General features: G+C 33.0%; 1 pseudogene; it reads right to left on the bottom strand.

The window, feature by feature from the left end:
* LOC132352440 (protein enabled homolog) overlaps window positions 1-13043 on the bottom strand; it is an 87536-nt pseudogene extending 74493 nt beyond the window's left edge.
* Window positions 13044-16383: the final 3340 nt, after the last annotated feature.

The following is a 16383-nucleotide window of genomic DNA, read 5'->3' as shown; positions in this document are numbered from 1 at the left end:
TCGGGATAATGCTGACCTTATAAAATAAGTGGTAATGCCTTCTTCTATCTTTTATTTCTAGAAGAGTTTGTGTAGGATTGATATTACTTTTCCCTAAATTTTTGAAAGGGCTTATCAGAGAAGCCACTTGAGTCAGGAGTTTTCTTGTTGGGAAGGGTTTCAAATATAAATTTATTTTCCTTAGTACATATAGTCTACTGAGATATCTTATTTTTTTTAAGTCAGTTTTAGCATATTTCAAATAAACTATATTTCATCTCTGAGTTGAATGTATGGCATAAAATTGTTCATAATTTCTTCTTCTCCTAAAATATCTGTGGATCCCTAATAATGTATCCATCTTTATTCTTGACACTGGATATCTGCATATTCACTCTTTTATTGCATAATCAATCTAGGTAGATGTTCATCAGTTTTATAGAATTTTTCATAAAACAGATTATTGATTCATTGATTTCATCTTTTGCTTATTTTCTACTTTATTGCTTGCTCTTTTTATCTTATTATATCCTTCTCCTACATGTTTTGGATTTAATTTGTACTTCTTTACTAGCATCTTTAGATAGAAACTTAGATCATACATTTTAGACCTTACTATTTTCCAATATAAGCCTTTAAAACTATACATTTCACTCCAAGCATTGTTTTAGCTCTATCTTCCAAATTTTGGTAAGATATGTTTTTAATTTTTAAAATTTCCCATTTTATTATCTTTTTTAAATCTGAGGGGTATTTAACAGTGTATTTTTTTAAATCCAATTCTATTGTGGTCAAAGAACATGATTTATAGGATTTCATCCCTCAAATCTATTCAGACATATTTGAATGTTCCAAATGAACTTGAGAAAACTGATTTTCTACTGTTTTGGAGTGGTTACATTATTTCAATTACCTTACTTTAAGTCTTTTATATTTTCAAAGATGTTCTGTCTTCTTATACTAACAATTACTGAGAGATTCCTGTTGAAATTCATTTCCACTTCATTTTCTGTCAGTTCTTGCTTCACATATTTTGAAGCTGTATTAATAGATGCATATACATTTACGACTTTTAAAATCTTCTTGAAGAACTGACCCTTTTGTAATTATGAAATATCCCTTTATCTCTGGTAACAGTTTTGTTTTTTGTTTTTTTTGGCTGCGTTGGGTCTTCATTGCTGCGCACAGGCTTTCTCTAGTTGCAGCGAGTGGGGGCTACTCTTCGTTGCGGTGCGTGGGCTTCTCATTGTGGTGGCTTCTCTTGTTGTGGAGCACGGGCTCTAGGCACGTGGGCTCAGTAGTTGCAGCATGCAGGCTCAGTAGTTGTGGCTCGCGGGCTCTAGAGCGCAGGCTCAGTAGTTGTGGCACACAGGTTTAGTTGCTCCACGGCATGTGGGATCTTTCCAGACCAGGGATCGAACCTGTGTCCCCTGCATTGACAGGCGGATTCTTAACCACTGTGCCACCAGGGAAGCCCTCTGGTAACAGTTCTTTTCCTAAAGTTTAGTTTTATTTTTGTAATACTGCCAATTGGGAATTTATCTGATAAGTGTTTGCATGAATTACTTTTCCATCCTTTTCTTTTAAGCTGTATATATATATATATATATATATATATATATATATATATATATATATCTTTGTACTTAAGATGTACTTCTTGTATGCAGCATATCGTTGACAATATATGCCTTTTAAATGGTGCATTTGGACAATGTGCTTATAATTGAATTATCTATGTATTTGGGTTTAAACATGCCATCTTGGTAATTGTTTTCTATTTATCAATTTGTTCTTTGTACTTTTTGTATTTCTTCTCTGCTTTGTATTGGGTTAAATATCTTTACTGGCTAAACCTGCTTGTGTTTGTGCATGTGGGTCTGTGTGCGTGCATGGGCAGGTATGCATGTGTGTGTGAGTGATTGCTTAAGATTTACAATATGCATCTTTACCTTAACATAGTCTGTCTTTAAATAATATTATACCTTCTAATATTGAATATAAAACTCATATCATTGCACACCAGCATTTCTCCCCTTTCAACAACTGTGATATATCAATATAGGTAATCAATATAGATAAATGTTTTACAGGGGTTTAACATATTGATTATATTTTCCCAACCATTGAAAACTATAGTTTTGTCCTATTTTGTATTGTTTGCTTTTTGCTGCTGTTGTTGTTAGTAAAAGTTGGAACTTTTTTTCACAGCTCAAATGTAAATTTATCAGTCTTTGTTAGGAACTGGTAAATGCAGTTATTCAAAAATTAATTTACATCAACTAAAAAAGAAGTCAAAAGCATCAAGTAAAAGTCATTAAAGAAGTCAAATATATATGTATATATATACACACACACACACACATATTTGTCTTTTTTATTTCTCCTGATTTTGGGGCCTTATATAGCATTACTTTCCCCTTAAATTTTTAGAAGGTAATGAACATGTACCATTTAACAGAAGTGTATTTGAGTTCTCTTCTCCAGGTCCTTACCTTTAATACTAAATGGTAAATTAATAAATAAATTTGAATAATGTCGACAAGTAGTCATGAACTGTTTTTAAAATCTATTCATTAACTTATTTCATCAGTCACACCTAGATAAAAATAATTTTCTCACCCTCAAGGCTTTTGACTCAATCTGCTTGTGGACATTGGTTTGTTCAACATTCCAATATGCTTTAAATTTCCATATAATATGCATTTCAGAGGACACAAATTTATTTTAGATGTATTTACTGTATTATAGATGAACATTTTTTCTAAGATATTTTTATGAGATAGTGCTAAATTACTAAACATTTATTTAAACAAAAACAGTAAAATATCACAACAGAATAGAAGTGATATGCCAGTGTTGCTATTAATTTAAAATAAAAAGTAAAATTATTTATGAAATACAAAATATATCATTTTTCCAATAATGCAAACTAAAGGTTCTACACGAAACATATTATACACCAATTAAGATTATAAAAGTCTTGGTCATTTAGTGTACTTATAGAGTGATTATGTTAATAAAATGTTATAATAAATTGAACAAACATAAATTAGATAAATGAGTAGTTGATATCATTGTGAGAACACTAAGTAACAGAGCTATATGAAAAACAAATATTGTAAAAATGGTATAATTAATTTTTGAATCCTTGACAATGAATACTTAGAAAATTCTAATTGGGAAAGAAAATTAACCAGGCTATGTTTTGGTAAAATTGGGTTCCCTGGTAAAGTAAAATTTATACTATATAACACTTGAACTGTATAATCAAAAAATTAAAACATTACTTTTAAAATAAGTCCTCTGATGAATTAGTCAAACCCATAGTCTTAGAAAATTTCATTTAAATTTCAAATATGAAGTTAGCAAATTTACAGATTGTTATTTTTTACTAATCTGAAATTCAACACCTTATCTTATATACTATATAATATTTTTTACATGTATATAATTATAGGAGAAGAACATTAAGAAGAAATTAGATACTGTAAAATCCTTAAGTGGATTTTGTTTAATTCTACCTCATCTTCTAAAAGAAGTCTAATATTTTCTTCTAACTTGATTTTGGCATTCATCAAAAGAAGTTATTTAATGCTAGAATAAGAAGATACAATTCTATTTCATGAGTGCTTTTGTGTAACAGTCAATGTATACCTCAGTGCCATCCAAAAATGACAATGCATTTTTTTTTTCTACCTAGTCTTTTTTTTTGGAGCATGGACCACTGGCTTTATGGAATTGGGTATTTATTTCTAACTATGTAGTAAAAAGAAATGACAATTTAAATTAATATTTCTTTGATAACTAATTTTAAAATAACTTCCTTGATACAGACATGCAATACTCTTCAAATTTTATATTTCTAAATGAACAGTTGGCTTTATTGCAATGAAATGATTTAAATTTCATCATAAAATTTGGTATCTTTTGGTTCAAACTATATTGGTGGCTTGAGGATAGTAGGCATTCAACATACATTTACTACTGTTATTTATTAATCCTCTGTGACAGTATGTCAGGTCAAAGTCAAAATTATATTGCAGAATTAAATGAAAAGACACAGTTTATATAGATGTTAAAAAAAAGACACAGTTTAATGTTTATAAATGATAAACCACTTATAGTGATTACAGTTTTCACGTGGTGAAAAAGAAGCCATCTGGATTAAAAACTATTTAGATCATGTAACACAACCTTTCCTCTAATAGGCCAAAAAGGTTATATTTCTAGAGCAATGTAATGCCATCTTAAAATAATGTGACTACTTATTGAGAAAATTAGCACTTTTAAATTAGACCTCAGATTTTGAAACCAGACCTCTGAGTTCAAATTCTAGTTCTACCAGCTGCTAATTCTGTGACCACAGGTGTGTAATTTAATTTCACCATACTACAGGCTCCTCATTTGTAAAATAAAAGTAAACTAACATACAAGATTGCTGTAAAAATTAAATGCATTAATGTTAAACTATTGTGACAATACTTGAAACATAGTAATTGCTAACTTGTTTTTAATTTTTCTTCAAATTAACATATATGCATAAAGTATTTTTAAATGATATACTGAACAAAATAATCATTTTTATTGATTAATCAATGTTCTACTCATATGTGAACAATACTAGATTAGCCTTTTATATGAAAAATGTTTATATATTTGATATTCAAATATATAAAATTCATGAAGATATGAAAAGTAATGTATTAAAAGTCTTTATATAAAATGATAAAATATGTATTTTCAAAGCTGAGATTCAGAATTTTGAATTTTAGATATATAGGTTTAAGTATAAAAATGTAAGGCAGAAGAAAAAGAAAGAAAAAAGAGAGAAAGAAGGAAGGAAGGGAGGGAGGGAGGGAAGGAGGGAGGGAGGGGAAGGGAAGGGAAGGGGAAGGGGAAGGGAAGGGAAAGGGGAAGGGGAAGGGAAAGGAAAGGGAAGTGGGGAGGGGGGAGGGGGAGGGAGGGGGAGAGAGAGAAAGAAAGAAAAAAAGTAAAAGAAGGAAGAAAGAAAAAAGTAAAGGAAGGAAGGAAGAAAACTAAATGATGACTTACAGTAAACCAGAGAAAAAAACACTCCATGTATCTAATGTTTGGGGTTTAAATTATCCCTACAATGAGACTTTTGCTACAGTATTCTTTCTGATGCAATATACTCTTTCAAACTTAATTTTTAAAAAAGCTTTGCACAAAGATGAAATGTTTATTTTAAAGTCTATATTATCTGATACTAGTATAGCCATTCCAGCTTTCTTATGGTTTCTGCTTGCAATGACATCTTTTTATATCCTTTTACTTTCAACCTAATTGTATATTTGGATTTAAAGTGTGTCTCCTATAGAGAGACACACTTTAGGAGGATCTCCTATACATGGATCCTGTTAGTTTTCTATTCAGCCTGAAAATCTGCCTTTAATTAGATTGTTTAATCCATTCAAAATTTAATGATATTAACTGATATAGCTGGATTTGTCTGCCATACATTATGGCAGTTATTATTTTATATAATTGTATATCACTGACAGAAGTTTATATAGAAAATCGAGAGTAAGTACATATTTATAGAGGTTGTTGTATTAACCTGCTCATATATCATTTTGGTTCTTTTCATTTGTATCTATGGTTTGACTTATCATATGGTATCATTTCCTTACTCCAGTACAGCTTTGCTTCTACCTCCTCCTTTATGTTCTTATTGTAAAATATATTATATTTGTATGTACTATGGATCCATATAATTATATACAAATTGTTGCACACGATTCTTTTTAAAAATCAGCTAAGAGAAGAAAGGAGAAACATTATACATTTGTCTTTTGTGTTACATAATTACCTTCACTGGTGTTCACTATTTGCTGTGGATTTGAATTTCCCTCTTTGGGTTTATTGCTTTCAGCCTGATAAGTTTCCTTTAATATTTTTACGGTGCCTCTGGGACTTGCTAATTTTGCTGTTGTTTACCTGTTCATTTGTTTAGTGAACTGGCTGATCTCTTTTTGTGGCACCTGTTTCCTCTGCCTTGTAAATCAGGGGTCCCCAACCCCTGGGCCGTGGACCAGTACCAGCCCGGGGCCTGTTAGGAACCCAGCCACACAGCAGGAGGTAAGCGGTGGGTGAGAGAGCAAAACTGATAGCTGATTGTTATATTGTTTCTATCAATTCCCTGGAGCATAAAATTAATACACAGCGATCCAACTTCACTTGGGTTCCTTTGCAGAGGTAGTTTTTGAGGCTATCTTGAAAGTTTTTTTGTTTTTCCTGGTTCCAGGAGGCTGTCTTTTTACCTTGTTGTCTGTGGTAAACTAGCTGATCTAAAGCTTAGCTCATTCTCATGAAGATATTAACCTTTTCCTTGGTTGTTTACCATTAAAATCTCTCTTGTTTTTGAAGGGGCCCTAGGCTAAATATTGCCCACATGCTGTTCAAAATAAAGCCAGTTCCTTTTGGGAGAACTCTGTTGACCTCTGTTCTTATGGCCTAAATCTTTCACTGGGAAAAAATTCTGAGCTCTGAAGATGGGGTTGGGAACACTTGCTTGCTTCTCTTAAAATGACATGCCTAGGATATAAATGGATGCTAGAAAGTGGCTATAGCCTCTGGTCTTCTCAGCTTGACTCTCTCTGTGTGGTACCTCCAACCTGTAAGCCCAAGTGAGGGTAGCTGAAGAATCTGAGTCTTCCTCACCTGAATGAGGTACAGTGGCAGGTTTTTGCACTGGGGCAAGGTTTTGTCTGGGGTTTGCTTAAGCAACAAGAAGCTAGGGTTGTGAGAAAATGCTGGTGATAGCACACTTCTGGAGAGATTCTATAGCTCTTAACTAGGATCTGGGTGGAAAGAGAGACCTCCCATTTTGGCCACAGCTGCCCAGAATGGAACAGGGGTTCAGCCTGGAGGCTGGGAACAGATCATGGCTCAAGTTATACAGTCTTTCTTTTTTTCTTCCTGATATTTAGTAGATTTTCTTTTTTTTTTTTTAAATCAAAATTATTTATTTATTTACTTACTTACTTATTGCCACCTCGAGCAGCTTGCGGGATCTTAGTTCCCTGACTAGGGATTGAACCCGTGCCCATGGCAGTGAAAGCATTGAGTCCTAACCACAGGACCACCAGGGAATTCCCTAGTAGATTTTCTTGAATAAATATTTATTCATTTGCTTTATATCTTTAGGATAATTTCCAGTGATTTTAATTTCTTTAATATAACTTTCCTCAGTTATATTTGTTCTACTGGGAATTGGTTTCACAGATCTCCTCCTATCACTATTCAGGAAATGGAATCTGTGTGTGTATGTATTTAATGCCAGTCATCACACAAAATTGTAACATGAAACATAAAGGTCAAAAAGAAGTACAGATAATTATAAACAAATTGGAGGGGTTGGGAGGGGGCAAAATAGGTGAAAGGGGTCAACTGTATGGTAATAGATGGAAACTAGACTTGGTGGTGGTGATTACTTTGTAGTGTATACAGATGCTGAATTATAATCCTGTAAACTGGAAACTTATATAGTAAAAAATAAAAACTAAAGTTAAAACTAAAACAAAACTTCTTTGTGATGTACAAGATACATCACCTGCGTAAGTGACAGCACAATTCTGAAAATTATTTTTGTGATTCACAATGGCAGTAAAAGGACTGATATGTTCTTTTAAGGTTTTATTCTCTCCATTTTTCCCTTTACTTATACTACATACAGCATTTAAAATCTTGTTGCCATAGTTACTGATATTAAAGCACATACAAGAGAATCAAACCTGAAACTCTAAGAAAATATACTTGAAATAAAAGAAAAATCACTACAGTGAAACATACTTATATATAATAATTTCCCACCTGACATTGTATTATTTTTCTTCCCTTAGAAGATATAATGATTGAACTATATAGTGCCCCCCAAAAGGTTGCAGGATTTAAAGAACTTTAAAATGTTTCCTTAAAAGAGTCATTTTTAGAAACCAAAAATGGCATGATATTTACAAATACATTGTGTACAAATAAGTGATAACGACATGAGAAATACACTGCATGGTAATGAAAAGTTTATCCCAGACACAAATTATAACATATCCTTTTCTCATTAACATATTAATTTCTCATTAATATGAATATTTTTGTTAGCAATCATTTTTTATCAATTCAATGGCATACAAGTGACATTTAATTCAAGGAGAGTGAAATACAATATATAAACAGCATTTTAAAAGCTAAATTACTGTATGTGACTCTGCACAGTATGGTAGCCCATTCCATAAGGTCATTTTGAACTGAATGAAAAGGTAATAGCTGACCTGATATGGGATTTGATGCTATTCTTAACAATATGATGCCTCTTATTATATTGCAATAGATGAATCATTTAAAAGGTTTTAAATCACTTTCTTTCTCTTTTTTTGTCAAAAGAGCATACAGGGTAAAAATAGCTTTTTCAAAACAACTTGAGCACTTTTTTTTTCCAAAACCAATTCCACACCGATAAATCACAGAAAACATAAAGGCTTTGCAGTTGAAATCAGCCCACTCAAGTTCCTTCATCTGAATTCTACACATTAAATGTGAAAAGCTTGAATTTATCATATTTTCTATACACTGGGATTCACCAATATCTTTATAGATAGAAATATATAGATTGCATACTTAGATATACAGATATAGATATATAGATATACACATAGATATAGATATCACACACCAACACACAAACACACACACACACACACACACACATAAACACATATATATAAATTTAGGAGGCCAGACAGAATAACTTCTTTATCTTTGAATCTTACTCCTCTTTTGTTCCTGTTATACATATTTATTAGGTAGCTTAAATAAGTATTAACTGATTGATTTGTCAAAGGAATTTGGAAATTTGAGCAATTTAACATGCTTAATGTTAGGATAAAAAATTAATAATTGAAGAAAAAAGAAAAGTACTTTAAATTTTCAAATTATCTGGAACATGCATTGACTTATTTTTTGACAATGCTCAATTTTAAATCTCCTATCCTGCCTGCTCTTCTAAATTCCTTTCTCATATATTCAGTTATTCACTTACTATGAGCTTCTTTGTTCCCAATAGAAATACAAAGGCAGAATCCTTAAATCAATTCATGGACACCGCTGATTTTCTCCTGCCCATTCCCTCCCCCCCACACACACACATACCTGAAAAACCATCCAAATCTCAGCCAAGAGTACTCTCCACTTAGATATTTGTATCTACAATCTGAGAGTGACTTTCTGTGTGTGTCTGTCTGTCTCTCTCCCTCCTCAAAATCAATCACCAACTGTTTGACTCCACTCCTGAAATATTGATCAAATCTCTGTTATTCATCTACAGCGCCATGACATTAGTGAGAGTCACCATTCTCTTCAGCTTAAACCTCGGCAACTATGGAAAACAATATGAAGATTCCTCAAAAAATTAAAAATAGAGCTACCGTATGATCCAGCAATTTTACTTCTAGGTATATACCCAAAGGAAATAAAAACAGGGTATTGAAGAAATATATGCATTCACATGTTTACTGCAATATTATTATTACTCACAATATGGGAAAACCTAAGTGTCCATCAGCAGATACATGGATAAAAAAGATGTTGTATATATACATACAGTGAAATAGTATTCATGAGAAAAAAGGACAACTTGCCATTTGTGACAGCATGGATGGGACTTGAGGACAGATACTATGCTAAGTGAGATAAGCCAGAGATAGACAAATACTGTATGATATGACTTATGTGTGAATTAAAAAAAAAAAAACTGAACTCTAAAAACAGAATAAAATGGTGGTTACCAGGTGGGGAAATAAGAGAGATGTTGTTTAAGGGTACAAACTTGCAACTAGTAGATATATAAGTCCTGGCGATCTAATGCACAGTATACTGATTATAGATAACAATATTATATTATAAAAATTAAACTTGATAAGAAACTAGATCTTAATCATTCCCACCACAAAAAAGAGATGATAATTATGTGACCTGATAGAGGTGCTATTTAACACACTACAATGACAATCATACTGCAGTATATAAATGTATCAAATCAACATGTTGTACAACTTAAACTTACACAATGTTATATATCAAATATATTTCAATAAAAGACAACAAAAAAATCCCTGCAGTACCCTGTTAACTCATCTGCTCTTTCCTCTCCTGCAGCCCTTCATTTGGTTCATCACTAAGTATCAGAGAAGTATTTTAAAATATGATTTGGATAAGGGAGCTTTCCTGCTTGAAACTTTACAATGCCTTCTCCTTTAGACTACAAAACCTTGCATCAACTGGCTATGACTTCATCTCTAAATTTACTTCACTCTTTTCACAGTCAGCTACTATCTTTTCCTAACAAATACTACATAGGCTTATTCACATTCTCAGGATTTCAAGTCCTCCTCTGTCAGGCATGCTTTCTCTTCTTTTTTTTATGGGTTAATTTCTCCTCAACTTAGCTCCTTAAATTTGCTTTCCTAGGAAGTCTTCCATAAACCTCACACTAGGTAAGTCTCTTTGTTATAGCTATAATCTAATGGCACAAATTTTAAAGTATATCTCTTTTATGAGATCCCCAGCTTCTTGAAGCCAAAGACTGTTAATCACTTAATTCCCAGCACCCAAGCTGACTAGCTAGTAATGAGTAAATACTCAATAGTGTTTGTGGAATAAATGAGTAAATCAACCAATCAACAGTAGATTGGTGGGGAGCACAAGTGAGATTATAAATGAAATAAAAATTTTACAAAATGGGAACATATACAGAGTTCTTCCAGGAACCTCCATTATAATTACCATTATTTAAAAACTGGATCTTCACTCTGTACTATTTTGCTGAGAGCACTAATGCTGAATACTGGCAACAGGGAATACAAAGCTCTTTTGTTTGATTTAATGAGACACAGATGAACAGATATTAGAACAAACATCTTAAAGCAAGGTGTATAACTTCCTTTCCAACCAGAATCAGTTTCATTGCTATCTGATTCTGAGGAACCTCTGGAGGTTCTGAGATAAAGAAATATAAGTGGTGCTGACAACTTAATTGGAATTTCAAACAGAGCAAGTCAATTCAGTGAGCATTTTATTGAACACCTAGATAGGCAAAGCCCTGTCATAGTATGTGTGGAGGCACAAAGGTGAATAAAGCACACATGCTGCTGATTGTCTAGGTGGCTACAGCAGGGTCCTCTGAGTCCATGAACACTTCTCATTATGGCTCTTTTTGGCTATACATTGATTCTCTCAGAACTTCCTCCATCACTGGTATACTGGACCATGTCATTTTAAGTATTCTGATGAGGGGTGATTATGGAATAATAGAAGGACTGCAGCATGGACGCAGAGTCTTTTTAGATCTAGGGTTCACACATGCAATGGTTGTGATTTCTGAATTGAATTTTCTCAATGTGTAAAGTGATTATTAATATTACTTATCTTTAAGATCACACATTGACATATCGAAAGCTTTTCTGATGTTGATAATGAGTATTAAGTCACATAAGATCTCTAACTATTTAATCCTTTAACAATATTGTTGCTAAAACTGTGCCTAAAATTTAGACAGCTGAGGGAAGGAAAGCAGAGTACTTTGCAGTGGGCTCTTCTAATCCAAATCCTATGGATTTGCAACAAACTTGAAATGGTGTGGACACTGAAACTGGGTGAAGATCAGATATGGCCTCATAAATAACAGTAAAGGAGACTATATTTTTATTGGGAGACATAACCCTCATCTTCTTACTTTTCATATTTCATTTCTTTAGGATCCTAAGCCAGACATGTTTCAAAAACTTTGTCATCCTGAAAAACGAATTTCCAGTTCCCTGTTATATATACTTTCTTGTGGATGCCTTTTGATGCAACTGATTTCAATTAGGTAACTGAAACAATATCTTATCATTTTTATTCTCAGAAATTTTACTACCTTACCTCCAAATTTATGGAATTATCTATACAGTATATATTTCATCCTTCCAGGTTTCTCTCTAGTTTCTGTAAGTATTATTTTTACTTTATAATATTTATTTGTTCTATTTTTCTCAGAGGTAGTTAACCCAGCGTTACTCCTCTGCTCTTTAAAATAATAATAATGCTAATTATGGAAGTACTGCTTATTTATTAAGAGAATAGAATTATAGAATCATTCCAGTATAACACCGTGTTCTTTGCATGCATAAACTTGTTAAATATTCACAACGAATTTTTTCATTAAGTACAAATTCCTGTTTTACAAAGGAACAAAATGAGACTCAGAAAAATTAGGCTACTTGTCTAAGTTATAGAGCTAGTAAGTGGTAATGGGTTAAAGCCAAGAATATCTAATTCCAGAGACTGATGTCTGAATAATTATGCCATAAATACATTATCACTGTTGCTTGGAGAAATTGTTCTTTTGATTTTTAGTGAGAATAGTCTTCTTAGATGACGTAATCAATTACATATGTGAAGTTACAGTAATGTAATTTCAACCAAAAGGCAATTAAAGTGATTTGTTAGCCTAGCCTTTCTTAAGAAAGCAACCAGCTTAAGTGATGAGGGCAAACCACAGGACAATTCAAATTAAGAGGCTTGAATGGAACATTTTCCTACCTTCATTCCAATGTTCTTCTGAGTTCATACAACACTTTCTCTCAGGTGTAATACTTTTTTGACTGCTCACTACTCCTTGGAGACACTTGGACTCTGAGAAGTCACCTCTGTCAGAATCTCTCCTTTCATTATCCCCATTTTTAAAACTTGTTCTCAGCTTAGAACCACATTAGAAGATAAAATGACAACTAAAACACGTGTGTTAACAGCAGGCACCAGTTCGCTTAATTTTGTTAATTTTTAACAAAATATGCTTTCTTTAAAGTAAGAAATTATAATTTAAGGCAATTTTACATAGTGTGTGGTCAGTAAATGTTTAATAACTGATTAGTTTATGACAGAAATTCAAAGACTGGCAGTTGAAAATACAGATACATTTTTGGCCAAGCCCTACCTCTATCCCCATCTCTCACCATGCATTCACACGACACAGTCAACTGCCTTTTTCGCTGTTCCTTCCTGTTCATGGTGTCTCTCATACTTCATCAAAACCTGCATGTAGAGACACTGCAAAGTAGAGACACTGACAACCTTTTAATTTTTCTTCCTGGATTACTTTTAAGGGTGTTGCAGAGTGAACAGCTTTGGAAGATAGAGATAATGAGGGCAGAAGTGTTTGCTATTCAGTTTAATAAAGATAAGCTCTCCCTCTGGGTAACAGATTGGGTAGGTTTGCTTGCAGTTCATTATAAAAGACAGGTTTTATAATCTTGGGGTTTCCATCTGCGACACAAGCCCACTGCTGCGTGGGCTCTACCCACCTGCGTTATGTGCTCAGGAAGTGGATTGGGGACAGGGAGAGGAACTGATATAATTATGGAGTTTATGCTTCTTGCTGTATCTGAGTAACAAAGTCCTTTTTCTCTGTTATGGGTGTCTCATGTTTTCTGTCAGCAAACATAAAACCATGGCAGGCTTATTTGCTAGTTTGCAAATCAGGTAAATCTCAGGCCCTTTACCATTCTTGACACCATCCAGTTTAGAAATCAATCCCATGGTTATCACAAAATAAGGCTAGGAAGATGGCTACACCTGCAGCTTCCATCTGTGTGTTTCCTCTACTTTAGCTTTCCGAATATGTTAAACTCCAACCAGCATGAAAAGTTGGCTATTTTCTTCCTGATTGTTACATTTTAAAAGGAATTTAATTAGCAATGGTGGAAAATTAATGCGAGTTGATAATTCATAAATTTAAAGACAACATTGCCAAATTTAAACTTGTAAGTTGATATCATACAATTTGTGTATTTCTTTTCATATTTTGAATGCAAAGATTTTTCAAATAAATTAGTATAATCTATATTAATGATTTTAAAATGATCTTCTATATTTGTCAGGGTACGTATCTTGGTGATATGTAAAGGTATAGTAGACAAAATGTAAATCTAAGCAGAGTAGAGGTGACAAATTAATATCCACCTATATATCATTCACCCTATTTCCATTAAAATAGAAGATAATTTGGTGGTAAAAATATTTTGCTCTTACTCACATTCCAAAAGCCCTCAAAATTTCTTCTCGTTGGATTTATACAAAAAGATACTGAAGAGAAGCATAAAGATCTATCTCCATGGCTCTTTTTGACTGTGCAATGTATCATAAAGGTAGATGGAGAATGTGGCAGAACCTCACTCCACTCCAGACTTTGGCATAATGGTGCAGGAAAGCTAATCCAGTGAGTGAGTTATTGATTTTTTTTCCCCTCTGCCAAGCAATAGCATTTGCAAACATTAGTGGAGTGTTGAGATCTCAGGATTTTCTCTTAGCAGTGGTGGCCACATGATGTTCAACTCATTAAGTAAGCTGATACACACAGTTACCTGGAGAGACTGTCATATATTAGAATACAGTTTGACCTGTGGCCAGTTGCCTGAAGCATATGGTCAGATATTGACTCATCCTCAATGTTAACGTATGTTAAACGTTCTTACTGTGTACTCTCTTGTTTTAACTCCCTTCTTGTTGTTTTTTCATTTTTGTGTCTCTCCACCCCCATGCATTCATGTGTCTTACTAATGAATCTGGAATGCTTATTCCTCTAGCTCACCAGGTTCAATTACAGTGAAATATCAGTGTAGTGAACCAGTGTGATTATCTATAGAATATTTTTCTGAATGTCAAAGACATGAGATTAACAGCAAAGTTGGGACTAAAATTCACACATTTCTGTCCTTACAAGTCAATGTGTTTAACAGAGTAGAGTGTTTCTTAACATAATCCTAATATTAAGAAGGCTATAATGTGCAATACTATGTTTAATCATTCATTTGTTCATTCTTTCATGAATTTATTGAAAAGAAACAGAATTATGCCTGAGGATAAAGAAATAAATAATATAGAAAACTGTGGCAGTTTCAATGAGCTTATGTCTAAAACAAACAATAAATTGATACATTAGAGTTAAAAAGGACATTTTTATCAGATCCTTTAAATCCAAATTAAAGGTCTGACTTTTACCTGAAAGAAATGAGAGGTTTTTTAAGTGTTAGGAAACAAATTGTGAGCAGATGTTTATTTTTAAAATATAATTTTCATTGCCATACCAAAAATGGATACTCCTCATACAACTTGTATAGCAATTCATTTTCAAATTGACAATATTTTAAACTCAGGTATAAACAGCAGTTATAAAAAGGACTCCAGAAGCATTTTAAAGTAGAATAAAATAAACTTAATATATTTTTTAAAATCATATGGTAGATTCATGAGAGGGTGGGAGAGGTCTAAGAATGACTTCTAAATCTGAAACACTATAATGGGAAACTGGTTTGATTAAGGTATCATTTCATGAACTGAGGTTTAAGAGAGAAAATAAATTTTGTGAAAAAAGGATGAGTTCAATTTTGTTTAGATTGGTATTATGGCTCCTAAGAGGTATCAAATGTAGACATAAAATGAGAATTTTGAAATATGGGTGTGAATTTCAACAGACATCAGAGTCGTGTAACTTGAATTTTAGTTTATAAATATACTGATGAGAAATTAATCCTTGGGAATAAATAAATGAGCCCATGCCTATATATTAGTTGTTGATTGCTACAATAACAAATTATCCCAAAGCTTAGTGGCTTACAACATTTATTATTTCACAATGTTTGTAAGTTAGGAATCTGAAGTGGTATAGTTGATACATTTGGCTCTAGGTCTCTCACAAATGTACATTCACTTCAAGTCTCCCCTGGGAAGGATTCACTTCCTAACTCACTCATGTGGTTGTTGGCAGCCTTCAGTCACTCACAGGCTGTTAAACTGAGACCTCAGTTCTTCATGAGGTTTGACTATAACTGTCTCTCAGTTTCTTGACTCATTTTCGTCTACATACACTACCTTACAACATGGCTTGCTTCATCAAGTGATCAAGCAAGAGAGCAAAAGAGAATACCAGCAAGAGAAAATGAGTGCAAGCAAGTTGAAAGTCACAGTTAAGCTCATACCAGAAATGATAACCCATTAATTTCCATACTCTATTCATTAGAACCAAATCACTAGGCCCAGCTCACAAATAATGGACTAAGCTTAAAGAAGAACATGAGTTCGAAGAGGTGGGGTCATTGGAAGTGATGTCAAAAGCTACCAGCCACAGCCCCAAGGAGTGAGAAGTAGTAAGAGGAGTAGACTCATGGCAAACTTGAGAAACATCTTTAATGTTATAATTTTAAAATTATCTGGTACAGAGTTAAACAAATATTTGAGGAACATCTCAGGCATTGTTTAACTTCATATTCTATTTAAACTATCCACATATATGGAAATTGTTAACATTTCTAACTATAACCTAAATTGAAGATTCCATGTCTTCTATTCACG

The sequence above is a fragment of the Balaenoptera ricei genome, chromosome 18 (assembly GCF_028023285.1).
Source record: "Balaenoptera ricei isolate mBalRic1 chromosome 18, mBalRic1.hap2, whole genome shotgun sequence".
In the NCBI taxonomy this organism is placed as follows: domain Eukaryota; kingdom Metazoa; phylum Chordata; class Mammalia; order Artiodactyla; family Balaenopteridae; genus Balaenoptera; species Balaenoptera ricei.
This window is presented reverse-complemented; position numbering and strand designations above follow the sequence as displayed.